This window comes from Microtus ochrogaster, unplaced genomic scaffold (genome assembly GCF_000317375.1).
Source record: "Microtus ochrogaster isolate Prairie Vole_2 unplaced genomic scaffold, MicOch1.0 UNK1, whole genome shotgun sequence".
Taxonomy (NCBI): Eukaryota; Metazoa; Chordata; class Mammalia; order Rodentia; family Cricetidae; genus Microtus; species Microtus ochrogaster.
The window spans coordinates 9,263,223-9,271,685 of NW_004949099.1; the positions used below are offsets into that span (position 1 = coordinate 9,263,223).

Sequence of the window (8,463 nt, forward strand, 5' to 3'; positions counted from 1 at the left end):
GCCTGGCCAGTGAGTCCCAGGGATCTTTCTGTCTCTGCCTCCCCAGAATTGTTCGGCCTTTTAGGTAGGTATCAGGCTCAAACTCAGGACCTTATCTTGTACCATGAGCACTGTGCCAACTCTTCGGCCCCTCACATGGAGGTTTTAAAGCATGATCTCCAGGGTAAAAATGGCATGGATTCAGATCCTTGCCCTGCATTTGATTTGTTTAACTTTGATAAGAATATTAATCCCCCTGACACAACTTGGTTTACGGAAAAATGGGAAAAATTATATATACTGCATATGACTATTGTAAGATTAAAATAAGGCACAGTGGTATACATCTGTAATGACAGCACTTGGGAAGTGGAAGCAAGAGGATTAGGAGTTTGAGGTCTTCCATGGTTACAGTAGGAGTTTGAGGCCAGCCTGGACTCCATGAGACCCACATCTCAATGAACAAACAAAACCAAGACAAAGCATGCAACACTGTAAAGGCATTTTATGCAGGCAATATCTTTCAGAAGACCTCAAATGTGAGATATGGCATATACTTCACTTACTGTAGACAGTTTATCCATTCATTCATCCACACAGTATATGACCAAGTTTTGAAGTTGTGATTCTTGAGAAATGTTGAATTCCTGGATTGGGTTCCTAAAAGGCTCTTGGAGATAAACACTCAAACAACTTATTCAAGAACAAGGTTAGAATTAGTGTCCACAGGAAAACAGGAGGGTATTGTGGCACCACCCCCTCCAGTCATTTCCCCAGGGTTCTCCGTAGCTGAGATGGCTCTCTCAGTCCTGACGCATTGGGTCCCTGAAAGGCAGGGGATAGGGCCCTGAGTAGGATAGCTCTCCTCAGCTAAGGTAGTCTACCAAAGAGACACCAACCTAAGACTTGTCATTCTACTTTTCTCCCAGCAACTGGACAAAAAAATCCCCAAAGAAGGCATTGTAGCAGTGTGAGGTTATCCATCGATGCGCTCTGCTGCTGTGCTTCATATGCATAAAAACTGAAACTATATCTTTAAGTGATGTGATTTCAAATGAAATACTTTGCTACCTTTCTGTAGATATCCTGTTGCTATCCTGTTACCTGTAGAGGATTTTAAATTTCTCAACTGTTTAATGGTATTCATGTATCGGCAGAGGTTTATGTCCCACCCAGTCCCGCAGCGCAGTTCAATCCCAAAGAAACACACAGAGGGCTACATTAATCATAAACTGGTTGGGCTATTAACTCAGGCTTCTTATTAACTCTTATAAGTACATTAACCCATAATTATTTTCTGTGTTAACCATGTGGCTTGGTACCTTTCATCAGTGAGGCATTCTCATCTTGCTTCCTCTGTGGCTGAGTGATGACTTCAAACTGACTCTTTCCTCTTCCTAGAATTCTCTGGTTCTCATTGCCCTGCCTCTACTTCCTACCTGGCTACTGGCCAATTAGCATTTTATTAGAACACAAGTGACAGGGTACAGACCATTGTACCACAGCATCCATGTCCCAGTACAACATCTCACTGTGAGAATTAAATTATAGTACCTTTTTCTCTTTGGCTATTCCAGAATCACTACCATCATGAATAACATAGTAACTACCCAAACCAGGAACTTTATGACCAACTACCTATTTCAGAGGAAGCAAATGGTCATGACTGTCCTTCACCCTAGGGAGGCAATAGTCTGAAAGACAGAAATTTTGGTACCAGCGTGTGTGAAACCACACTAGATGTCATCTTTTGGTGGTGACAAGACAACTGGTTTCTGAATGATTTAGGATTCCTTAGAGTATACAAAGAAAAATGAACCCAAACACAGACTTGCAAGGGATCAGAAGAAGAGAAAGATGGCAAGAAAAAGATGCAAAGGAACTCAAGAATAGAATGGAAGTCAGGGGGTGGGGGGACCGTGAGGCCAATGTGAGCACTGACAAAAAGCAAAAGGAGTAAAGATTCTGTGGTGTCTTGATCTCCAGTGATGGTGCAGATTTCTAAGGAGAGAACTATATTAACTGCAAAAACATTTTTCTTTTTTCTTATATTTTTATTATTAAAACAATTTAAAATATAAATATATATAAATAAATATAAATATATTCCCTCTCCAAACTTAAAAAAATATAATGTATGGAAGGGGCTTTGCAAATTCCTGGCAAATGTAATATGCTGGCTATTTTATTAAGGGAAGGCCTGGGGATACAGGAGGCTCAGTGATGAATGGAGAACGGGAAGTTCTGTTCCTGGTTAAACTTACAGACTGACTTCAAACTCAGAACTGGCCACTGGAAATATTTACGTTTATGGTATTTGACTAGTGGGTGTCATGTCAGCACTAAATGAAGGTTTGGGCTCTGGCTCCTGGTGGGCAGCCTCAGACTGACTGTGGGCATTCTTCTTCCGTTCGCATGAAAAAGACACTTGAGAATGTTAGGGCTACAGTCTCTCCATCTGGGGAGCAGAAGCACAAATGGTACCGGAAAATGGGCAGAAAGCAAAGTGTGACCAAGGACCAGAATTTGGAAATCTTTGCTTTCCCTCTAACTACATCTTCATCCTGCCCAATTTTGAAATTTTTGTCATCTCGCTCAGATCCTTAGAATACAGAGTCTCAAAGGTGCGTACTAAATTTTTCTACCTCTTCTTAAACTTACTGAGCAAACTAAGAGCATTACTGCTCAGAGTGATAATGGTCCTTTATTGACTGTTTTCTTGGAACTTAAAGGCACACACACGCATCTAGTTTTGATAGATTCATACTAAAGGCTTTTTACCTTGATCCACTCCTACCACTATATCCCTAAAACAGGAGTCAAAGCTTATTTTGAGATTAAAAAATACGTCCCGATAGTTTGTTTTGCTTTTATTCCACAAGTGCCTACCACTGTGTCTGAACGCAATGGGAATGCAATAAAGCTAGTTGAATGAATGGATGCATTTCAGAGCTGGAAAGAGACATCAGAGATAATACAGTCCTCATGTTAGTATGATATTCAGGAGATTAAGGTATGTGCATGAGGGCCCATGGCTGCATGGGTTGGTTTAAGGACACAATGTTCAGAACCCTGTGGCCTACCATCTTTGTACCACAGCACACATTTGCCTTTTGTACTTGAAAGGCCCAAGTAAATATGCTCTGGAAGTACTGATTGCACATCATTCCAAATTAAGAGCTTAACTTTTAAAGATACATTTATTTCATCAAAGCTAGAAGTGAAGTAGAACCTTAGAACACGAAATATTAACGAAACCTCTTAACTTTCAGTACTTTTCCTCATTGCATCTTTCCCAAATTTTTATTTGCAGGATGGACAAGGTACCTTCTCTATTCAATCCTTATTTGTTTTAGAGGTTCCATCACCAAATAATTTTTAAGTCTTAAAATTAATTTTTAATAAGTATACAGAGTAATGGATTCTGTATCACATTTTCACACAATATAATATTGTGAACACTGCACTTTGCTCACCCGCCTCCTCACAATAGCCCCCTCTTCTGCTTTCTGGTCATATATATGAACCTAGAGTCCACATATGAGTGGAGACACATGACATATTTGGCTTTCAGAATCTTATTTTGTTAACAGAATGATTCCCAGCTCCACTCAGTTTCCTGCAAATGACATAATTCCATTGTTATTTATAACTGGACAAAGCTCCATGTGTCAGTCAGTGTGTGTGTGTGTGTGTGTGTGTGTGTGTGTGTGTGTGTGTGTGTGTGTTTAGGAGGGGAGGGAAAGATGGAGGGAGAGAGAGATTTCTTTATCCATTCATCTATTGATGGCTATCTTGGCTGGCTCCGTATCTCAGCTACAGTATAACCATTGGTCCACAGGAATCTGCGAAGAAAGCTAGCTTAGACTCCTCCAGGTACATACTCAGAAATAAAAGTGGTATAGCTGTGTCAGATGAAGTTTTAGTTTTAGTTTCTTTCAGTTATTAATATCACCAATTTGTAAAAAGTAGAATTTAATCACACATTAGACAAAAAAAAAGTGGGCATAAGAACAACCTTGATTGATGTCAGTATTTTACATAATCTTAAATTATAAAATATATTCAGGGCAAGGAAAGTAGCTCAGTCAGTGTCTTAGTTATGGTTTTTATTGCTGTGAAGAGACACCATGATTACAGCAACTCTTATAAAGGAAAACATTGAACTGGGACTGGCTTACAGTTTCAGAGGTTTAGTCTATTATCATCATGGAGGTATACAGGTAGACATGGTGCTGGAGAAGGAGCTGAGAGTCCCACATCTTCATCTGCAGGCAGCAGAAACTGTCACACTGGCCAGACTAGAGTTTCTAAGACTTCAAAGCCCACCTCCACAGTGACACAAGTCCTCCAACAAGGCCATACCTCCTAATAGTATCATTCCTCATGGGCCGAGCATTCACACACCTGAGTCTATGGGGACCATACATACTCAGACCACCACAGTCAGTAAAGTGCCTGCCACCAAGCCTAGCAATCTAAATTTAATTTAACCCACAAAACTCACAAGATGAAAGGAATTGTCTCCCGAGCTCTATAGGAGCACTGTGTGAGCATGCAAACACACAGAGAATAAACAATATATGGAGTAAAAAATAAAAATACATATACAAATGTTCAATTGAAATATAAAAAATTTAAGATCATCTGTGACCTCATGATCCTAACATAACAACAGCATCATTTCATTTTAACATTCTGATGCACTTTTTTTTAGTCTGCCTGCCCCCCTCCCCCGTGTGTGTGTTTGTGTGTGTATGTATGTGTGTGTGCAAGATCTCCCTTTATAACCCAGGCTGGCCTAGAACTTGCAGTCTTCCTGAGTGGGCCTTACACCTGGCCCGATTCTTTTAATCCTAGTCAAATTGTCTACAGTTATGACCTAGGAACACCTCTTCAATATTTTTTCATGACATATGAGGATTTAGCACAGCCTCTGTCACTAAGTGTTCAATGTTCATACAATACTCCACTGCATGCATACACCATACACCACGGCTGACTTCATTAAACCCCAAAGGTGGATGGAAACACATGTCCCGCTCATTTACTACTTGAAATCAAGCAAGGCTGAGCATTTGAAATCACTCAATTTTATCCATATTTTGGGCTATTTCCTTAGGATAAATTCCCAGAGTGAGATTACTGCATCAAAGAAAACAACATTTTTTTTAATGGCTCCTCAAGCACAGGTTGCCAAAGTCCTTCTAAATGGGAGAGAATTCAGTTTAATTAAAGATACTGAGGAAGTAGCAGTTCGAATTTCCTGTAGTCAGTATTGCCAAGCAACTAACAGCGGCCAAATGGTGTAAAAAGAGAAATATGTTCTATTAGATCAACCTTTTCCATCCAGTTTATGGAGGGCAACTGAGAACTCTACTGTGTCCAAAAGTTATTACTTAAACAGCTACACATTGGCACTGCCAGTTAAACCATGGGGCTGAATTCCTGAATTCTGGTCTGTGACAGTTCTCCATTGAAAAAGTAAGAAAAACAAAGTTTAGAGGTCTAGGGTATAGCTCTGTGCTGACAGTGCTCCAGCCCTCTTCTGGCTTGTGAGGCTCCTAGCTTTTATCTCTGGCACTGAAAGGGAAGGAAGCGAGTCAGGAAGGAGACCATTTGGATAAATAGTATACATCTTACCAGGTGCATTCCTGTTGGTAAGACTTGAGGGGATGACTTTGTGAGTTTGAAACTTTCTTGAACATTAAGTCTTATTATCAAAAGCCAACATGGCTTAGACAGGGGCCTCTCTAATCAAAGAACATCCCATGGCTGGGTTTGCCATGCAGAACACACAAAAATTAGATTGAGTGTTTCCTGTTTGTAAACAATGGCCATGCTGAGGTGGAACCCACAGAAACACATTTGGATAAGCTAATTAAACACACCTGCACACTTCAGTCTGCAGAAAGGCCCCAAACTGAGCTGTCCATCTCACAACGAAATTACTGGGTTTAAACCTCAAAGTAAAGACAGTTTATGATGTCCCAGAGAGAAGCTGAAAATTAGCAAAGGATAAAAAGAACCTCTTTGCATCTGCAATGCTTTTATAACTGTTTTCATAAATGTTAACTTTAAAAGAGCCTTGATAATTAATATTTTTCTGCCTATTTTTCCAAGTAAGAAGACAAAAGTTGAGATAAGATTGGATAATTTTTCTTCAGGTGATAAGTGAAGAAGAGGTTGAATCAGAACTAAAGTTTTTTGACCCTAAGTTCTATATTCGTATTACACCCACCCCCAATTAAATACCGATTACAAGAACTATTAGAGAACTCAGGCCATTCCACAAATCCCTGCACATAAGCATCACAGTGAAAGGAAGGTGAAAAGGAACAAGAATTTGGATTAAAACTATTATCCCAGCTATCCATGACACATAACTTTAATCCCTACACTTGAGAGGCAGAGGCAGGTGGATCTCTGAGTTCCAGGCCAGCCTGATCTACAGAGTGAGTTCCTGGACAGCCAGGGCTACATAGTGAGACTCTGTCTCAAAACAAAACACAAACAAACAAAAAAGAAGTATCACCCAGCTCAGCTCAAGGCAACAGAGAAAACTGGCAAACAGGATGGAATGAGCAAGCTCCCCAGCACTCACGTTGGGGAAGGACGTGCACTGGAAGCTGGTCACCAAATCCTGAAATTTATAGTCAGACCGATGGCCTTCCCTCACAACCCATTTTTAGTCACTTAGAAGACCGAGATTATACAGTGTGCCTTGTAATCGGGATTTCAGAAAGTGCACATGCTCTATGCTGTCGTTAAATCACCAGTGTGTCCTTGGGGCACTCTTAGAATCCGAAGAGACTTCCGTAGACTACCCGAGCCAGCCCTCAGATTCTTACCCACTCAGGAAAACGGGACTGAGACAGAGTGTAGCTTGCATGAGGTCTATATTCAGGAAATGTAGGGAGGACAAGAAAGAAGCTGTCTTCCTGTCAAGTCCTTTCCCATGTACTATTATGGAGAACCAACATTTTCTTCTTGTCATCAACTTTCCATGGAGTCAGTAAAGCAGAAATTCTGCCCTGCTGGAAAGACTCAAACTGTGACCTCTTCAACATTTCTAGTGGGAAGAGTAGCAGACCATCTGCACTGAGATGATAAACCCTGACACGCATCATCTACATTTCCCTGGGTGGAGACACTGATGGTCCTACTCATTTCTACAGCTTTTTTCTCTCCATGTCCCTGGGCTTTCGACTGTGCTGGGTAAACACCGTTCTCTCCAGACCTAGAGTTTTGAAAATTCATTAAGAAGTCCCGTTTGGTTGTATTACACGCTGTATTTTCCAATCCCTTGGCTGCATGTAAAGCTATCACATCAACCCCCTCTGCAGAACTCTCATCATATACATTCTATAGGAGGATACGAGAATGAATAAAGGAGCATCTTTAGATATTTCATTGATTCCCAAGACATGATTTCCTTCAAAGTTAAGCTTGTCATGAGCATGTTAAGTTCTCTCTTCACAAACCTCAGGCTTACTGTTAGAGTTCAGCAGTGGTGTTTCCCAAAAGCTTGTGTGCTGGAGTCTCGATCTAGTGTAAAAGTTCCTTCTGTTTGTGTGTTGCTTTCATAGGGTAATGAATAAAAAAAAAAACTGCCTTGGCCTAGTTGATAGGGCAGAACTTAGATAGGCAGAGAAGACAGAACTGAATGCTGGGAAGAAGGCAGAGTGAGAGACGGCGTGGATCTCCTGCCTGAGACAGACGCTGGTTAAAATCTTGCTGGTAAGCCACAGTCACATGGCAATACACAGATGAATAGAAATGGGTTAAATTAAGATGTAAGACTTAGCCAATAAGAAGTTAGAGCTAATGGCCAAGCAGTGTTTTAATTAGTACAGTTTCTGTGTGGTTATTTGGGGTGTAAGCTAGCTGTGTGGTCTGGACAAAAGGGACCCTCTCCTTGTAAAATCAATCCCCAGATGGTAGTGCTGTTTTTGAAGGCTCGGGGAGTTTTAGAAGGCAGGACAACTGCTGCAAGTAGGTCACTGAGATGGAAGTCACCTGTCCTTGGCTTGTACCCTGCCCCCTCCTCTTTCGCTCTCCCCCCATCCCATCTCCAAAACCATTTCCCCATTGCTTCTCCTCTGGTAGACTGCTGGTAGTAAAAGAACAGTTTTCACGACAGCCCTTGTATAACGCTTATTATCCATTGTCACTAATTATGACATGTCACCTATTTTTTCCTCAAGACCAAACTTTGCTTAGTCAAGTTGGCAGGAAATATTTGCAGTGTTGCTTAAAGATCAGTGTTTTAAATCTGAATTTCAAAGTCTTTTGGGAAAAAGAAAAAAAAAAAAACATTTGGAACTTAAAGTAGCCAAAACAGATTTACATATCTAAATAAGAGTACCTTAGGCCCAAACATGCAGTGTGTGATTGTGTGATGGTACAACATATTTGAGCTTCCTTCCTTCCTTCCTTCCTTCCTTCCTTCCTTCCTTCCTTCCTTCCTTCCTTCCTTCCTTC

The 8,463-nt window shown here is 40.8% G+C and overlaps 1 pseudogene; it reads left to right on the forward strand.

Annotated features, from left to right (window-relative positions):
* The first annotated feature begins 1,569 nt into the window (after positions 1-1,569).
* LOC113458047 lies at positions 1,570-1,939 on the forward strand (annotated as a pseudogene).
* The last annotated feature ends 6,524 nt before the right edge of the window (positions 1,940-8,463 follow it).